The sequence below is a fragment of the Artemia franciscana genome, chromosome 1 (genome assembly GCF_032884065.1).
Source record: "Artemia franciscana chromosome 1, ASM3288406v1, whole genome shotgun sequence".
Taxonomy (NCBI): Eukaryota; Metazoa; Arthropoda; class Branchiopoda; order Anostraca; family Artemiidae; genus Artemia; species Artemia franciscana.
The window spans coordinates 34,097,284-34,118,360 of NC_088863.1; the positions used below are offsets into that span (position 1 = coordinate 34,097,284).

Below are 21,077 nucleotides of genomic sequence, written 5' to 3' on the forward strand. Positions count from 1 at the left end.
AACGAACTGTAGTAAGGAGCGACCCGGCTCAATAGTAAACGAAACTCTAAAAAACGGAATTTCGATACTAAAAGATATATCAAAAGAATCGGATTTTTATGCTGATTTTAAATATATAAGTTTCATCAAATTTAGTCTTTGTCATCAAAAGTTACGAGCCTGAGAAAATTTGCCTTATTTTGGAAAATAGGGGGTAACACCCCCTAAAAGTCATAGGATCTTAACGAAAATTACACCATCGCATTCAGCGTATCAGAGAACCCTATATACAAAATTCCAAGGTCCAATCTACAAAAATGTGGAATTTCGTATTTTTTGCCAGAAGACAAATCACGGGTGCGTGTTTATTTGTTTTTTGTTTTTTTTTTGTTTTTTTTTCCCAGGGGTCATCGTATCGACCAAGTGGTCCTAGAGTGTTGCAAGAGGGCTCATTCTAACGGAAATGAAAAGCTCTAGTGCCCTTTTTAAGTGACCAAAAAAATTGGAGGGCACCTAGGCCCCCTCCCACGCTCATTTTTTTCCCAAAGTCAACGGATCAAAATTTTGAGATAGCCATTTTGTTCCGCATAGTCGAAAACCATAATAACTATGTCTTTGGGGATGACTTACCCCCCACAGTCCCTGGGGGAGGGGCTGCAAGTTACAAACTTTGACCAATGTTTACATACAGTAATGGTTACTGGGAAGTGTACCGATGTTATCAGGGGGATTTTTTTGGTTTGGGTGTGGGGTTCAGGGGAGGGGGCTATATGGGAGGATCTTTCCTTGGAGGAGTATTTCATGGGGAAAGAGAAATTCAATGAAAAGGGCGCAGGACTTTCTAGCATTACTATAAAAAAAAACAATGAAAATATAAACATGACAAAGTTTTTTCAATTGAAAGTAAGGAGAAGTATTAAAACTTAAAACGAACAGAGATTATTACGCATATGAAGGGTTCTAAAAATACTTTAGCATAAAGAGCGAGGTATTTAGGAGGAGATAAATACTTCGATCTTTGTGCTAAAAATTTTTTAAATAATTTCAACTATTTATTCTACGGCCTTTCTGATTCAGGGGTCATTCTTAAAGAATTGGGATAAAATTTAACGTAAGTTACGTAAGTTATGTACGTTTGTTACGTAAGTTAATTCTTAAGTTACGTTTTTTTTGCTAATAAAAACGTTCGTTAAAAATTATAAGATCTAGTTGCCTTTTTGAGTAACCGAAAAATTGGAAGGCAACTAGACCTCCTTCCCCACCCCTTATTTCTCAAAATCGTCCGATCAAAACTAAGAGAAAGCCATTTAGCCAAAAAAAGAATTAATATGCAAAATTCATTTTAGTAATTTATGTACGGAGAGCCAAAATCAGACATGCATTAATTCAAAAACTTTCAGAAATTAAATAAAAAAAACTAGTTTTTTTAAATGAAAGTAAGGAGCGACATTAAAACTTAAAACGAACAGAAATTACTCCGTATATGAAAGGGGCTTTTTCTCCTCGACACCCCGCTCCTTGCGCTAAAGTTTGATTCTTTCTCGCAACTCTACTTTTTAAAACAATAAAAAACTTTAGCGTAAGGAGCGGGGTGTCGAGGAGGAAAAGCCCCTTTCATATACGGAGTAATTTCTGTTCGTTTTAAGTTTTAATGTCGCTCCTTACTTTCATTTAAAAAAACTAGTTTTTTTTTATTTAATAACAAAATTAGGGACAAGTTTGTTAATTTGGAACCAATTTGTGATGGATTTTGCAACTTCAATTAGTTTTTCTTTCAGTGCATCTAATGTTGGTGCCTCTAAACTTGCTGCAGTATCATCCGCAAACATAATTGTTAATGCATTTTCAGGAGTAGATTTAGGGAGATCATTTATATATATTAAAAATAATAGAGGTCCTAAAATTGAACCTTGCGGGAAACCGATATCATTATTCGATGTCTCGAACGAATATTCACCATGAATATCTACCACAAACCTTCGATTGTGCAAATATGATTTGATTAATTTTAAAGGTACTCCTCTTATTCCCGTACTTTCAAGTTTTTTAAATAGAATTTCATGCTTTAAAGCGTCGAAAGCTTTCTTAATACCAAAAAACAATGTAGCTGCTAAACAATCATCATCTAAAGCATCATTAATGAAAATGTGTTGCGGCGACGGCATCTTCTGTCGATCTATCTTTTAAAAAAACAAACTGGAACTTCGAAAAAAAATTCATCTTTTCCAGAAATAATGTAAGTCTATACTACATTATTTTTTCAAAAACTTTAGCCAGTGGTGAAAGGAGTGCAATAGGACGGTAATTATTGGGATCTTGAGCCTCACCATTTTTTATGCTCATATTCATAACATGTGCAAGAGGTTCATATAGATAGATAGATAGATAGGTGTATTTCAAAAACCCGTGGGCCATATACACACAAAAATATAAATAAATAACAAACAAGCAAGGAAATTTACAACAGTACGAACACGCACAAAAAAAAACAGAATTCAACGCAAAAAGTACCTAATCTAACTACAAAAGAAATTAATCATTTAAAACTTTTTCTTCTTATTAAAAATTTATCTATATATACTCCCACTCAAAATATTGTGATTGGGTTACTATTTTGTAGAATACCCGGAAGCATCAAATTAATCCCATGCAAATAAATTTCCCGTAAGTCCAAGAGCACCGGGCATTTCCGGAGAAAATGAGCCAAGTCTTCATCATCATCTTTACAAAGGGGACAAACATACCGCCTATCAGGACCAACTATCATTTTATTTTTGTCGAACGTTTTTTGCCTGTTCTGGATTGGAAGACAATTTGCCCTAAGCTGAATCGAACGACGTAGAATCATAGCCGGTAAATTAAATTTAAAATAAACTTCCTCCCCAAAACCAGGTTTTGCCTGATTATAATGTTGTAGGGTTGTAGAATCAAAAACCAGCCCTTGCCAATGCTGAATTTCCTGACTCTCTAATATAAATCGTACCTGGCTTTCTAAATTTGTTGGTACATCACGAGAGCAAAGACCATTATTCCATAAATAAGGCATTCCTACTTTTTCTAGTAATGATTTAATTTGGGATGGCCACGAGGTTTTTAAACCACATTTCAACATTTCTTCATATGCCACTCTTACTAGTCTATCTTCATTACTCTTAGTTAACTTCAACCAGAATCTAAGCATTAAAATATACCTACGTAGCTTTAAAGAAAACAGGCCCATATCACCTTTCAGAATCTGTGAATGAGTTGTCTGATATAGACCAAACACTCTTTTATAATACTGGAGCTGAAGGGACTCAAGTTGCTGCACCGTTTCTCCACCCCATATCTCTGCTCCATATTCTATCACGGGTAAAATTTTTGAGTTAAATATTCTTTTATGCATTTTTAGGTTTTTGATCCCCATTATCGTCGGGTTTCTAAATATAGCTAACGTGGCCACCCTACCTCTTTTCATTATTTCATCAACATGACTCCTTAGGCTTCCATTTTCCGATAAGATAAAGCCTAAATATTTTATTCTTTTACTTATAAATAGTTCCTTATTATTAAATTTAAATGTATATTTTTCATCGTCCCCAACCTTCCTTTTTTTAAAAATAACAACTTCGATCTTTTCAGTATTCAGCCTTAAATTTTTTATATGCAAATATTCTTCTATGAGATTCAAAAGAGTCTGTAGATCTTGCGGTTTATTAGCCACCAAAGCAATATCATCTGCAAATAATAAGAGAGATAGTTTTTGAGTCCCTAGGCTAACTTTCGGAGCCCATCTATTCTCTAGAAAATTAAAAACATCATTAATAAAAATATTAAACAACTTAGGTAAAAGGGTGCTGCCCTGTTTTACTCCCCGCTTAATATCAAAAAACTTCGAAAACCTATTACCAACTTGAATGATTCCACTCACACAAGTATACATGCTCACTATCAATCTAACAAATGAATGGGGAAGGCCAATATTTAGCGTGGCATCCTTCAATAACTCTATGTCGAAACTATCAAAAGCCTTATGGAGATCCAGAAATCCCACATAAAGACAAGTTTTACCCTTTCCATATTTATCTATTAATGCCTTTAAAATAAACACACCATCTGTCGTCCCATACCCTGTCCTGAAACCTCCTTGTTCCTCATGTATTAAATTATTTTTATTTAACCAATTGGAAAGCCTGGTATCTAATATTTTCTCCAAAACCTTACTTAAAGCAGGGACAAGTGCTATTAAACGATAACTTTCATGAGCCTTCGGGTTTCCTCTCTTAAAAAATGGTATAAACAATGATGTCTTCCAAGCGCTTGGCCATTGCCCTGACCTTAACACCTTATTACAAAGAAGAACAATTATCGGCATCAAAATGGAAAGAAAATTCTTAAATAACAATATTGGTATACCATCAACACCCGCAGCAGTACCACCTTTTAAATTCTTAAATATTGACTTAATCTCTTGGCCATTCACATCACCCACTAAATCGTAATCATGTTCTCTCATGAGATAAATAACCATCTCTGGGGTATGCGCTACCTCCTGAAGATCTGCACAAACACCTTCTAAATTATTTAGGTAATCAGGCCATGAATCAGCTTCCGGAACAGCCTGGGTATTAACATTTCCCCTTCCACTATCATTCTTTATATAGCCCCAAAACTTTTTAAAATCGTTATTTCTAAAATCATCAGCAATATCCAGTTTCTTCTTATTCTCGTGCTCTTTTTTTCTTTTCATTAAACTTTTATATTCTCTTCTTTTATCTTTATATTTAGCCAATTTTAGACTTTGATCTTCTGCGCTATCGAATTCATTCAAACGATTTAATAAATAGTTTGCTTCTTCTTTCATTAACTTGCAATCCAAGTCAAAATATCCCTCATTCTTTTTTAATTTTTTAGTCAGGCCACATGATTCTGCACAACTGCCCATTATTTCATTTAACAGCATAATTACACTATGTGCATCTTTTTCATTGTCTTCTAACGCTTTCAACTTATTTTTTACATGCGAGTCCAAGAGCTCCCTTCTAAATGCCTCAATATCTTTATCTGTTAAATCATTTCTAATTCGTTTTTCTAAACCTATTTTTCTTTAATCCGCATTATAGAAATTTCTTACTCGTGAACCGTGGTTCACAAACTGCCAGTCTTCGCCTCAAGCATAATAGCTCTATGATCATATCCAACTAAATCTAATACTCCCATATTTATTGAATCACGTACAAATTGCGTATTAATTAGCACATAATCTACAACACTTGGAGTTGGACCCGAAAGGCAAGTAAACTCGCCCCTACCCTTATCATTCCCAAAACTACCATTCGCAATCATCAGACCATGTTCCCCACAAAACGCCAGGAGCTTTCTTCCCCATACATTTATTTTTCTTTTTTCATCCTTGTTGCTTCGTGGTATTCTACAACAAATTGGGACAAAATCACCTAAATCTGGGATCTCAGCCTCCAGGCCGGTATAAGCATTGAAATCCCCCATTAACACACAATCCACATCTTTATAACTTTCTTGTATTAACGAAAATTCTTCTCCTAAAATTTCCCAAGTATTTTCTCGATTGTACGAACTATTCTGTGGAGGTATATACACTACACCCAAAAACAGACGCACGGTCTGTTCAACGAAATACCCGGGAAGAGGTGATATAGGAGAACAATCGTTCCATGTTTCAATAAGCGAAATCACATCAAACGAAAATAAATCGTCATATAAATAGGTCAACTTATCACGTAATCCTTGTATGTTCCATGACACTAAACTCAGTATATGGCCCTCTATATCCTATGTTTCTACGCCTTCTGTTAGCAAGTTAACATCACTAGCCTTTGGTTGAGATTACTCGTTACTAGTCTTAGTCGGGGGAAAGGCAACATGATAATACTCACGAGTGCGGTTATTTATATCCGCTAACTCACTTCGGTGTTTATTGTCATAAAAATCACGTGAAAAACCACCACGATGTCTTTCATTAAACTTCATTCTTGCCGAATGGCTTCCTTTGGGTGCTACATTACGAGCACCTGGTCGAAACAAGTCATTTGGGCTGACAATAGCACTAGCAGGTTTTTTAGCTGTCGATACTGCCTGAGGAGTGCTGGTCGATGGTACTAATGTCTCAGTATCACTATCACTGGTATCACTAACTAGCCTCATCGGAATATTATTGGGATCATTTGGGAGCCTAGCACTAAAAGGGTGGACCAGAATTTTGTACTGGCTTCAAATTACGCTTAATTTCGACTATTGAATTTCCATCATACCTGAATATTCGGCCTTCGATGAATAGTTTGTCACCTCGTAATTTTGCATCACGGCCGTCATTTTGCGCAGTAGTCAACATTTCCTTTAAATGTTTACGGGCCTCCCTTTGTATAGCAGTGTAATCCGGAGCCACCGATAAACCAAACCTTCTTAATACGGAGCTGTTTCTTAAAATATAGTCTCTGATTTCAACCGAGTTTAGCTTTACTACTATCGGCCTTGATTTCAATCTAAAAATGTCACGTATATCACTTCGATTTATTCCGAGAGACGGCATAGTACAATTTAGTAACCCCGTTATTTCTTGCTTCAGAGTATAATCGACGAGTTGTTGAGGGGTATAATTATAGAAGATTAAATTCGTTCTTTTCTGCTCTGCTTCGAGCTTGTTGGCTCGTTCATAAGAGACTGCTAGGTTAGATTTCACATTTTCCCGCTCTTTTTTAATTTCATCATTTGTCTTAGCATTGTAAGATAACTGCTTAATAATGTTACTTAACTATACTTGTATGGCGTCAATGCTATCCGAAAGTTCAGGAATCGTATTAACTTTCTGCGAAAGCACCGGTAATAAATCCAGTTTAAAATTAATTTCTTGCAAGAACTGGGCACTTTGCATTTTCTCGGCCTCTCGTGTTTGGACTGCCATTTACACCCTTATAAACTTATCGAAGTGCAAAATGTAAAACCTTTATCACTCCTTGATTTGATCCAGTATCATTAATTAGCAATAAGACTTTTTTTTCACCATTCGAAAAAAATCACAATATTGGCTCAAAGCCACGCGGGAGAGAAACGTTATTTCAATTTGGTTTAAACTAGTTAGTTACACAATTTGTCTAAATGAAAGCATGGATGTTATCCGAAAGAAATGAAATCTGGTTTTGTTGTTAACTCCTTGAACTCTGAATGAAAACTGATATTTTCTTTAAAAGATTTGTCGATATATCATCTACAGAAGTCGAATTTCCTCTCTTTCAATCACCAATAGCTTTTTGGTATTCATCAAATGATACTGGTAGCATATACAATAATTTATCTTCGTTTTGGGGCAAAAATCGTGTATAATCTGATGACTCATCCAAAAGATCTCTAACCAATTCTTCACCAATTTTACTGAAATGCTTAGCAAATAATTCTGCGATATCGTTTTTTTCAGTTGATTCATTAGTGTCATTTCCATTATTAAGAAAAGTCGGTAATGTTCTTGGTTTATTTTTATTTAATTTATCACGCAAGATTTCCCACATTTTCTGCTGGGACACAGCTGAAGATATTTCCTTCTCATAATAATTTCTTTCACTTTCTCTCAAAGTTCTAGTCAGAGTATTTTTGTACAATTTGAATTTCTGGATGTTTTCATCAGACGGATAGTTGCATTTAATTTTGTATTGTCTATTTTTTCATTAATACATTTTAAAAGTTTCGGGGATTGCAGAGCAAAGATTCAGACCATTTCAAACAAAAATTCATGGATTTGGTTTTCAAAAATTGATTTTTAGTGGTGCCTTGCCAAAACATCAGAAGCTACAAATTTAAAACTTGCAGAAGTAAACTATTTCACTAGAAAAATAAAATAAGCTAAGCTGAACGTCTGTCAATGAACATCTTTAAGTATAAGCCATTATCGAATCCATGTATGGACACCCAATATTTACTTGTGACACATTAATAAGCCATAAACGATCATGGCATTACTGACGAATATTAATGCATCATTTATGGCACCTTTTACGTGCATTAATTCTACAAAAAAAAATTCTGAATTGTTAAATTAGTGGAGAAGCAACAAAGAGTAAAAGAAGACAAACAAGGAATGAAAAACCACTGAAAAACAAGAGTCAAAACTACAAAATATTGACAATGCAATGGGCCCGATTAGATTGTTCTCGGGTCCTAAAGTAAAAAAAAAAACATCTTTCGACAGCTTTTTCTCAAGCAATATAACTGTATCAATAGCTCAATATTTGTCAATAATTTTCCTATTATATAACGTCAAGGTACATAAAACAGAAGGTTACGATAACAAAAATAAGAATAACAAACCTACAGCAAATCATTTGCCGTTATCACAGGTCAGCCATCCAAACTAGAAAAACAGGGTCACAAAAGATGATTTAATGTAGCTAGCACACAACGATTATAGTTTCCCCAATATGCAAAAATAAATATCGGCAACAGTTTTCCCGTAGTGATCAGAATAAGTTCTCATAAAGTTTAAATCTTTCCTTCTCTCTTTCATTTATTATTCATGAGTTTGTGTTAGTATTTGTGGAAAGTATATATACTGTTTTGTCATGAGTTTGTGTTAGATAGTATGTGTACCTTAGCCCTCCTTTACAGCTCGTGGAGCCTTTGTAGCGATCACTGTCTTATGGTGTAGGCATAACTGAGTTCTCGTGCATCTGACCCCAGATGCAACTGACCCTCGTGCAAATCAACCATATTTAACTGAACCTCCGTTTAAATCAACCTCCGTTCAACTCAACCCTACTTTAACTCAGCCCTTATGTAACTCAACCCCCATTTAAATTATGCCCTGTTTCCGTGAAATCACACCAAGGCCTAAGAATAAGTATGAACTAGCGGTGATTAGAAGCTCGGAATTTACTTCCTTGCTTCGTTCGCAATTTATTACTTATATTACTCATACGGGCAAGCTAAATTAATTTTGATAAAGACAAAGAATCGGCAGAGCTGTGACTGCAAGTGATTTCCATCACTGGCAGCAAATGAAAAGGCTTCTCTTTCATAATGCTGCTCGCCTGGATCTTTTCGCGCACATCAAAGTTAATAATTGCTCAATTAAAGTTGGATTTTATCCAGTTTCTATCTGAATGACCAAATTTTGATTTCTTTCCCCGTACTTGATCAAATATCATAATTAGTTTATTTTGAAATATGTGAATGGGGATGAGGAAGAGTCGCTGAATTTGGGCCTTAGCTCTAAGATTAGAAATAGCTTTTTCTCTGGTCGGACTTAAAATTGCAATACGATGCAGTCTGTAGTGTAGGAATACACAAAAATCAGAAAGAAATTGAAGAAAAATTGGGAGTTACTGGGAAGAGACCGAACTTTTACAGGCTAAAAATTTCCGCCGAAAAAATGTTCTAAAAGAACTTTGTGACGGAAGCGATTATTTCCCTTGTAAGCAAGTTTGAATAGTCAATCAAAATTATTTTAATTTGGAATTTTTGGGTAAAGCATAACATGTAAAATCGGAACACGTGACCAGTTGATGTACATCTAATTCCAAGAACCTCAGATGGTTACCCATCTCAGCGTCCCTACGATGTTCCAGTGGCTGGCTAGAGTTGAAAAAAAAAAAAAAAAAGAAAAAGAAGACACGCCACAGTATCAAGCACTTTTTCGTAATTTCCAAGAATTAGTTTCATATGTAATTTTAGTGTTGAAATGAAAATAAATGGCCTTTATCATTAACGAGCCAGCTTTGATTTTGAATAATTTTTTGTTGCTTGGTAGTTTTTTGAAAACTTTGTTTGTTTTCCTCTTGCAAAGGTGACTGTGAAGGACAGGATCCAAGAAGGGGGTTTCAAACACCAATTTTAGTGTCGATTAGGGAGATTTTAATGATAGATTATTTTTCTGATTTTAAGAATTTACACTCCAGAAATGACGCACAAATCCCAATTTGGTTCCGTAAGGCATTTTATGATAGTGTTGTGTTGATGAAAGTGTAAAAAAAGACGCAAGTGTGAAGATTACCTTTCAAATGACATTAAACACCTCTATACCATAATCTAGCGAAAAAAAAGGAGATTTATCTGTGTTTCCACCTCTTTTTAAAAATTCCCATAAATCTACTTTTGCAATAAACTTTTATTATTAAGATGAATTTAAATAATAAATATCATTCCTGAATGTTTTTAAACACTAAACACTGAAGACAGTGTTTTTAAAATTTTGGGAATTATGGGCCGTGTTTCTTCTGTACTATGTGCAGCTATTGCTGCAAACATGACCGTCAGAAGTGTTCGGACCATTCTCATGAAAAGTTTTACAAATTTCCAAATACGTAGGACAGAAGGATAAATTGTAGTTTTTTTTTATAGAAGGGGGGGGGGTAGTTTTACATCAAAGCGCCATGAAAAAACACAAAAGAACTTATCAATGAATAAAGATCATTTCATTCGAATCAGATTTTGTCACCTTCGACAAAACAGGCCGAATTACATTTTCTAGTCATATTACTGATTTGAGGAGGTTTGAGCCAAATGCGTTTGAATTGAAGGAAGACTGAGTTAAATCAGGGTTGTATTACAAGAAGGTTGCATTGCATGAGGGTTGAGCTGAATTGTGCTGAGTTGCTTGATGGTTTATTTGCAATAGGGTTCAGGTAAAGGGGTTAAGATACACGAGGATTAAGTTACACGGAGATTGAGTTGTATGAGGTTTCTGTTGAATGGGATGGAGTTGCAAGGGGGTTCAGTTGCACAAGGGCTCAACAGTGGGTTGAGTTTCACGAGGGATCAGTTGAACGGGGGATTGAGTCTCCCGAGGATTCCGTTGCACGGGGGTTGAGTTGCATAAGGGTTCAGTTTAGTGGGGATTAAGTCGCACAGGGGCTCAGTTGCACCTAAGGTAAGATGCACGATGGTTCAGTTATACGAGAGTTCACTTACAATGAAACCATGTCTTGTAATAGTCTCATTTATGTTTTTTTTTAGTGAATACATATTTTTTTACGAATACATAAGTCTATTCCTAATTTATTTTTAATATCCTGAAAAACTCGAGCAAAACACATAAATTGAATAACAAACATAAAGCTTTAATTTCCCCAAGTAAAATGTTTAATAAAAATTTAACTGCCATTCCTGGACCGCTCACACATTGAGTTGCTGCCTTTCTTGACTACCTAACCATTTCTATATATTAAATATTTAATTAAAATATACCTGCATAGTAGTTTATTTCACTCAGGCTAAGCTGATTATCTCCGAGTACACAAAAAGAAACTGGTTTTAAACATATCAAACTTCTTGAGTGTGGTTGCTGCTCATAACAAGTAGCAAAGGGGTTGCTACTAAAGGGGTTAATAAAATTGTCTATTCCCTTTTCACTCAATCTGATTCGGTTTTGAAGCGGTCAAGTTTTCTTTGGAATAATTTTTTGTTTCCAATTTTTAAAGATTATTAATTAGGTTATATGAAATTCAAAAACATAATCGAGTTTTCTCCAATATTCATAGTTTTCATGTAACGATTTATAAAACTATAAAAACTAAATTGTCTGCTGAATAACTAAAATATACGATTAAATCAAAAAATTTTAAGTTTAAAATTAGTTTTACAAGATCCTAAGAATTTTGGCCCTTACAAAAGATAAAGCTTGGTTATTTAGAAGATTGTTTAAAACTGAATTCTTTATATTAAAAAGGAAACATAATCAGATCTTTTTACCAGCGTCTCTAGCGCTTCAACGACTTTACGTAATGAATTCTGTATTATTTGGGTATCATCTCAAAATAAAAAGAAAAAAGTAACAAGAAGAAAAATATTCATAAGCAAGAAAACCTTTAATTTTTACTTTCATGAAAAACTTTATATGGAGTACACCTATCCCCAGGGTCCTAGTGGGTTGTGTCAATCCTAGTTGTGACTATTTTGGACAAAATCGCTATCTCATAATTTCAATTAAATTAATTTGGTGAAGACGGGTAGTCTGATTTATGTGTTTTTTTTTTATAGAACTCTGGAGTCATCGACATGAATTGTATGCACCTCATATAGTTTGACAGATTGTTGCTAGTGCCTACCAATGTTCCATTTAGGGAGACACTGATTTGCATAAACAAATTGTGTACTAGACAATTTCCATAGACTAATCTGCCGGCAGCGCTTGGTATTTCATTATTAGAGTTTTGACTGTGACACACAGATCTATAAATGTGGAAACAAATCCATGAAATAGTCTTCATTTGAATAAAATTGTATATGAAGGTTTTCAGAGAGCGGTTGTTGTGGGTAGAATTATTGATAGTTAGCATGTTTACATTCATATCCATATTATCTGCATTGAAAATATTTAGAGATGAGGTGACCAGAGTTTCCACTTTTAGGGAGATCGCCCTATTTTAAGGACAAATCACTTCTTTTAGGGATATTTATTTTGAATATAGGGACAAAGGGAAATCTGGGGTAAAGTAAGGATTTTCAGGGAAATCTGGGGTAAAGTAAGGATTTTCAGTGAAAGTTTGATTTTTTTAAACAAAAGGCTGAAAAATTCATCATTGTAATATTTTTTAGTGAAAAAGATCTAAAACTTCTTGTTGAAGTATTGGACATGGTTAAGTGTCCAATTTTTTAAAAGGCATGTAATCGGTTCATTTTTATACACGTTCCGGGGGTGAACGGTATACCATATGCCAATATACCTCGAAACTAAAAGGCTAGATATAATATATATCCTGCCAATAGTCATCCGAACCTTCCCTTTATATAATTTTGGCCCTGTCTGGGCCACAATGCAAGAATGCTGCGCTTCCATGTGGTTTTATTTCTTTTCTTACTTAAGAATGGCACTAGATCTTCAAATATACGTTAAAAGTCTAAGATCAATAGTTCAACATGATATACGTTGGCTAATGAGACAAAACGATTTGTGCCAATACTTTCTACCAAACTTTCGATTACCATCTTACCATATATATACAGACTTTCATAAGACTTATATAAGACTTTCAACATTGTCCTTCACTTAAAAACTGTCTTGGCGCATTTTCAGCATGGGGTTGAGCTCATTCTCCTGTAATTCTGAAGGAGAATGGTGAAAAAGGTTATTTTTTAAGAGTAAAATCACCATAGTAGACGGATTTCTTTGCATTAGTTAGTTAAGTAGGTTTGAGTATAAAGTCCTGGAATTCTCATCAATGTAGTCTGCTCTACCACTCGTAAAATGCTACGTTTCCTGGTTTAGCCGCGGACGATATTATATTCCTGTCTGATTATTTGCAGTCACCACGGATCGCTATTGACAACGCTTATGATCGTTAACTATGAATTAGTTCATCGGCTGCTTCTTTAAAACCAATTTTCATATCTTTCATATCTTCAAGTTTACTGGAAGATATACGGTAATTTCATTGTCAAAAATGTCGGTGACAGCACGCAAATCTTCGGGTGTGTCCTGATTGAGATCCAGTACAATGTAGCCATAGGTTTTATTTGAAGACTGATTGTACGCTGGAAGTAAAAATTACGGGGCACCGGGATAAATCTTATTGTTTAAAGTAGTGGGGGAACCTGAATCACGAACAACCTGTAGAAGGTACAGGAAGTACAATTCAAAGCAAGTGTCGTCGCACGTTTGCTCTGACGAAAGGATTGTGAAGGACAACTGTTACAGTAATTTTTTTTTGTAACGAGAGTGGACAGTAAACAATGTAACATCTCCTCAAACCATTCTTTAATGGATTAGCCTAAATCGTTAATAATCATCCAGGGTTTTGACAGTCTTTATTTTATCATAAAACCCCTGCCACCTTCTACAGTGATAGTATATGTATTTCTGATATTCTAAAACGAATTCATTACGCTGTTGAATTATTTTCGTTAAGTGTTGTTTTGCCAGAAATTGATGGGCCGCAAAGAAATGATCTGAATGGAGTTTTAAATTGATACTTATTACGCTGTTTATTCTTGTTGTTGTTGTCGAAAGCTGGAATACAACTAACCGTAAAATGCATCTATCTATTGATTAAATAATAATAATTCCCTCTTAGTCCTATGTTTAAGAACAATAACAGAAAAATTGTTAGAATAAAAAATGTTTTTTATTGACAATAAAGGTAAAAAATATGATCAATATTTTTATGTACACTACAAAAAAAAAACACTTGAAAAACATTAACAAAAAATTATATGGTTTTAAAACACTAGAAAAGGGTCCCCCGACCCCCAAAAGGGCGCAACGACTGGTGGCAGCAACCGGACAAAGGCCGCCCACCCCAGGGAGGCAGCAGGCGCGGGTTTCAGGATAATATTACAAGACTAAACCCATTTTGATTTTTAAGGACACTGACATGCAAAAAAGAATAACAACTCCGTCTCACTGAACATTTACACATTATAAGAAAAAACTGCTGAAGAGAAAAAAGGGATCCTCCCACCTGAGAATAAAATTGGAAGATTTTTTAATGGATCCCTACCCGCCAACTATTAAATTTAAGTGGAAAGTTTTTTTCAGACCGAGATGATGTCTACATTGTACACATACATCCAGGTACGAGCTGAGGAAGTGACCTTAGGGTAGCACCTTCAAACCGTCTTCACCCACATAGGCTATGCCCAATACGGCCGATATTGCATTTCTCTCCACTCTAATTGTATAGTTTTTTGAATTTTAAAGAGCAAATCATGACTTTTTCTCTAGGAATAAGGTTATTTTCTACAGTTTCTACAAACACACATATCGAAATTGTTCATTACAAAGTGAGAAGGCACCCCCTTGCAAACTTTTTTGTTTTCCTCATTGTATGTTTGGACACAGTACATCTTCGGACCTACCAGAACACCATTGGAAATCAAGTCGCTCCCGTCTGGGATTTAAAAAATTAAAGTTTATTTGGGACCTGGTGCTTCACTAGCTCTGGGTAAATAGACTCATCTTAATTTTGAAGTCCATCCGAGAGCTAATGTACTTACCACTTTCCAAATCCTTCAGTAAATTGTCATTTTCAACTTTTAGCAAAAGTGAATCTGTGCCTCCGTAATACACTTGAACTTGTCCCCCCGGTCATTGGCGCCTCCTCACATTGTAATAAAATTCCAAAATGAGTTTTTCGGAAATACCTAAAATTGCGCCAGCAGCAGCTGTTTGAGATGGAAGAAACTATAACCTAAAATCGTCGCTTTTGTGTACTTGAATTAACTGACTGATGGATTTGGGGAAAAAACTATGGGAGTCTAAAAAAGGCATTTTATTGAAGCACATATTATCATTATCTATTGTTTTCCATGAGAAATCTAAGACTGCTAGCTTTTCAGATGATTTGGGTATGATTTTATACGAAAAACAACCATCTACCCATGCGAAATCTATAACTTCACCTCTCTTCAAACGTACCAACGCTGACAATACGAATTTCAAATCACAGTTGGATTTGTGTACATAACCGATTTAAAATATTGTTGTTTTTTTACGTTTAAAGTACAAGATTGATGGGCCAGCCCGCGAATGTTACTCCCTTCAATTGAAATTGGATTAATTAAATGATTATGGTCACGCACCGCTACCTCCCCTTCCTTAAAAAAAATTCACCCCGACAAACCCATTACGTGTTCTCCTTCTCAATGTCCAACTTATCCTCTGGTGATACTGATACTGGATAGACTGTATTGTACAGCTGTTAAATTGACTTATTAGATGCTTTAAAAAGTGCTGTCATGGCTGCACATATACAATCTTCCACACCTGATGTCTCAAAACCTTTACAAATTGCATGGTAATACTCGAGTCTCTTTGTGCGGGGACGAAAGAGACTTCAATAGCATCGTGTTCCTTACCATGATTTTGGTTTGAAAGATGGTACACATCTATGAGTTTCGCTTCGCAATGCGCCGCCTTTTCAATCTCTAAGAGTGAATTCTGAAAATTCTTGAATTTCAAGAAGGCTGTCACCGCTAACGGTCTCCACGGAATGATAACCGTTACGCTTGCAGTGCCTCGAACGATGCTTTAATTTTAATTCCGTATGAAATCTCGAAAGATCCATAGGACAATAAAAACCTTTCCCCTCGTTTCAAACCAGACTATGTCCTTTAATTGGAAAAGAATGTCATATTGAATCGGGTTCTCGCAGGCTCGTAAAGAAGCCATACCCAGCACTTGACCGTATCAATGGATGGAGCTCTCACTGAATATAATATCCCCTTTTTATCTTTACGCTCCCACTTCTCAAATTCCGATAAAACCAATCCCTAGTAACATGATAACACCAACCTCTAAATACTCATTAAATAAAAAAACAAGTTTTTTTTTACTGCAAGTTAGGAGCGACATTAAAACTTAAAACAACAGAAATTATTCGTATATGAAATGGGTTGTCCCCTTCGCAACACTTCGCTCTTTACGCTATAGTTTTTTTTATTATTGCTTTAAAAAGTAGTTGTAACAAACTGTCAAACTTTAGCGTAAAGAGTAATTCCGTATATGAAAGGGATCGCCCTCCTCCAACGCCTCGCTCTTTACGCTAAAGTTTTCTTTATTGTTTTAAAAAGTACAGTTGTAACAAAGAGTCAAACTTAGGCGTAAAAAGTAATACCATATATGAAAGGGGTTGTCCCCTCCTCAACGCCCCGATCCTTACGCTAAAGTTTTTTTTTATTGTTTTAAAAGTGGAGTTTGAACAGAGTCAAACTTTAGCGTAAAGAGCGAGGCGTTGAAGAGGGGACAACCCCTTAAGTATACGGAATAATTTCTGTTCGTTTTAAGTTTATGTCGCTCCTTACTTGCAGTTAGAAAAACTCGTTTTAATTTAATTTAATGAACGTTTTTGAATCAAAGCATGTTTTGATTTTGGCTCACCACATATGAATAATTAAAACTAAATTGGCATATTAATTTTATTATTTTTTTGCTAAATGGCTTTTTTATAATTTTGATCGGACGATTTTCATAAAAAAAGGATGGGGAGGACGCCTAGTTGCCCTCCAATTTTTGGTTACTTAAAAATACAACTAGAATTTTTTTGTATGAACGTTTTTGTTAGTAATAAACATACGTACCTTACGAATTAGCTTACGTAACGAACTTCTATATTTCTGTATATTTGTTACATATATGAGGGGGTTTGCCCCCTCGTCAATACCTCGCTCTTTACACTAAAGCTTGAATTTTATCCCAAATCTTTAAGAATGACCCCTGAATCACAAAGACAGTATAATAAATGCTTGAAATTACTAAAAATACTTTAGCTAAAGAGCAAGGTATTGCGGAGGAGACGAACCCCCCCTATATACGTAAAATTTTATGTTCGTTTTAAGTTTTAATGCTACTCATTACTTCCAGGTGAAATTTTTTTATTTATTTTCTCATTGTTTTTCTTTAAGTAATGCTAGAAAATCCTGCGCCTCCTTCATGGAAATTCTCTTCCCTCATGATAAATTCCTCCATGAAAAGATCCTTCCACGTAACCCCCTCCCCTGACCCACCACCACCCCAGCGCGAAAAAGTCCCCCTGAAAACGTCTCTACACTTCATAATAGCCATTAGGCCTACTATATCTAAACAATGGTCAAAGTTTGTAATTTGCAACCTCTCCCCTGGGGACTTTAGAGGATTGAGTCGTCCCCAAAGACAAATTTATTAGGTTTTTGACTGAGTTGAACAGAATGGCTATCTCCAAATTTTGATCCGGTGACTTTGGATAAAATGGGCGTGGGAGGGGGCCTAGGCACCCTCTAATTTTTTTGGTCGCTTAAAAGGGCACTAGAACTTTTAATTTCCGTTAGAACGAACCCTCATCCCTCTCGCGACATTCAAATACCACTGGGTCGATACGATCACCCCTGAAAAAAAAAAACAAACAAAAACAACAACAACAACAAATAAACATGCACCCGTGATCTGTCTTCTGGCAAAAAATATAAAATTCCACATTTTTTTTCTAGATAGGAGCTTGGAACTTCTACAATAGGGTTCTCTGACACGCTGAATCTGATGGTGTGATATTCGTTGAGATTCTATGACTTTTAAGGGTTGTTTCCCCCTATTTTCTAAAATAAGGCAAATTTTCTCATGCTCAGAACTTTTGATGGGTAAGACTAAACTTAATGAAACTTATATATTTAAAATCAGCATTAAAATGCGACTCTTTTGATGTAATTATTGGTATCAAAAGTCGTTTTTAGAGTTTCAGTTACCACTGAGCCAGGTCGCTCCTTACTGTAGATCGTTACCACGAACTGTTTGATTAGCCCGCTCAAAAATGCTTATTTCCTTGGATGTTATCGTATATTGACAAATTTAACATTTAAAATATATTGTAGGGAAATTCTTTGTGGCACCATTTTTCAATGACTTGTGTGCCCCCATGAGAAATTCGTACTTGAATCACCGAAGACCTGTGTCAAAAGAAAATTGTGTTACGCCCTTACAACCCTTTAAATCTGAATTATATTCTATCAATCGATCACTCTTTCCCCTCCCACCTCTTAAAACAATTTTCTTTTTAAGTTTACCTATATTAAAATTGAAATTTTCAATAGATAAAACCCCACTACACGTGACATTACAGTTATCTACTTTCGTTACAAATTCATCAACCCAACCTATAAAAGCACTCAAAATTATTCAAGTGCGAGTGACGTATTTGGCATCCCATTTTCATGTAAATCGTCAAAACATCACCCGAACTTTGGTTAAAATAAAAATATTTTGAGACAGATGTACCTTTGGTCCATCCCTACCTCCCAACTCGAAAATCTGCCGTTAAAATAGCTCTGATCTTACAATCATAGGTGTCCACTGTGTCTAAAGGATTCGTAATAATACTTCCCTCCATAAGTGTGTTGAAGGGGTCCCTAAACTCAGCCCTATAAACATTTAAATTGCATAAGGAAGAGTTGGATAAGAACAACTCTTGCAACATAGGGGGTGAACCACTACCATATCGTACTGTTCCCTTTCCTCCTCCACCTCCTTACGATAGTTATGTGTGTTAAGGGGAGAAATTATGTGGGAGGAAGATCCTCCAACCCTGAAAGGATATCCTCCGCTGTGTTTGGGGTAAAGATGATCTACTCAGGCAAAATCATCCTCCTCATAAATTTGGATGCTCGAGGGTACCTGTTGTTCTAGCCAAGCCACATTCTCTTCTTCACCTTTACTGTAGAGGAGTGAAATAGATGGGAGATTGAAGTTTTCCTGGTCTGCCGACACTTTCTCAACCCTGATGGGTGTAAGGTGAATTTCCAACCAATCTAAAAAGTCTGCATTAAGGCCGACATTGGCTACCAGCCCATCTAAATCAAATGTTGAAATATTGAGGGATGTTGAAGCAACATTATCTGAGTTCACCCACTCACAAAATAATTCTAAACCCTCTGTTCACACTTTTTTGGGGGCTGTTCTATCTCCATATCGTCACAGAGATTGTCGCGAAACTGTTTTGGCTGTGACATCAACGGCATCTAAATGTCGCTACATGGATTTTAGGTCCCCTAAGTCGGTGATGGCAATCCAGCTGAGTGAACCTGAAAATAATAATGTAAACAAGTTATTTCCTTTTTGAAATAGTTCTGTTTTATTAAGCTGAAATAGAATGCAGTATTCTCAGCATGATGAATAACCGGAGAAACAACTGCTATTTTTTTTGGAGGGGGGCATGGAGATAGGGCTAAGGGTCCCATTGATCAATCGTTAATGAGGTTTATAGAGGTTTGGTGGCCCCGCCATCGGACAAGAGCCCAGCACCCAGTTATTTTCTTTTTGATATAGTTCTATTTTATAAAGCTGAACAAGAATGCATTACTCTCACCATGATGAATAACCTGTGAAATAGCTTTATTTGTAGGGGGGAGGGGCTCAGGGTCCCAGTGTCGGGCGAGTCTAGCCCCCAGTTATTTTCTTTATGAAGTGGTTCAGTTTTATTCAGCTGAAAAAGAATGTACTATTTTCGCCATGATGACTAACCAGTAAAACACTATTATTTTAGGGGGAAAAGGTTCGTAGCTCCACTGTCGTACAAGGGGCACTCGTGATTCTTGGAATAAAATATCGTATATTTTTTTGGTGTGTGTGGGGAGGGGGTATCTATAATTATCACTTAAATCAAATAATTACGTAATTTTGGATAGATGGCGAGAGCCAAGTGTCTGGCGAAATGGGGGATGTAACTATGAGTGTAATGTAGTGATTTACTCACAAAAAGTATGTAATTAATGCTGCCTATTATTTACCCATTTACATGGGGGACACACGACCCGGCGAACTCCCATTCTTAGCCTCTTTAGTGGGCAGGGGGTTGTCATGACTGAGATTCTCCTGCAACTCAAATTATTACTTTTTTTTGCATAGCGAAATTGTCGACTACAAGACATGCAACAACGAGAATCAAGATGGAAATGATGCACAACAAAAATGTGATTAGAACAACACCTTGGCATTTTTCGGCGGCAACAAGCTATGGCCAAGAATCCATTACTTATTTGCAAAATACCGTAAGCTAAGCGTTTGTTAACTACAAGTCTACAAGTCAGGGACTCTCCAGCATTGCATGTATTAATTGCGGAGCTCTCGATTTCACCGACAAAAGAGTGGAAAATGTCGTTTGTCAAAATGTATTGACATCTCCACAGTTTCCGAATGAGTTGGTTTGCCTTTTTCTACGGTGTCGTCCGGTACAAATGAGTTCCAGAAAAGAATCGAAAACCTAAACTCATGTTAGGCTTTATTTTTATTCAACGTATACAAACTTGTGGTCCTGTAAGATTGGGAGAGGGGTCATTCATTACATCATGCAGAATTCCCATTAAAAATTGCTTAAATTCGGATAAATTAGAAGAAACTGCAAATGAATTTTTTCTTTCGATCGTTCTGAATTACACTTGTAGAGCGTCAATGGAAATCTCTCAAAAATGACTTCAATGGAATCGAATTACCCAAGGATACAACTTCCTGTGAACGCAAAAAAAGAAAGAGGAGAAGGAGAGAGAGGGGGGGGAGGTAGATGTGAAGTGGCCCAATTCAAAGGAAAGCGAAAATCTGTCAACCATCCCTAAATAACCAAAAAAGTTGAAAATTCTGCCAAATTTGAAAAGGTATATGACAGTATTCTGACAAAACGCCTTCAAACCTTTTGCCC

General features: G+C 35.9%; 1 protein-coding gene across 1 annotated transcript in view; it reads right to left on the reverse strand.

The window, feature by feature from the left end:
• Positions 1-14,023: 14,023 nt before the first annotated feature.
• Positions 14,024-21,077, reverse strand: part of LOC136028937 (myelin expression factor 2-like) — a 62,923-nt gene continuing 55,869 nt past the window's right edge. Inside the window, exon 13 of the mRNA XM_065706932.1 lies at positions 14,024-19,467. The gene's annotated coding sequence lies outside the window, so the exon portion shown is untranslated. The remainder of the gene's footprint in view (positions 19,468-21,077) is intronic.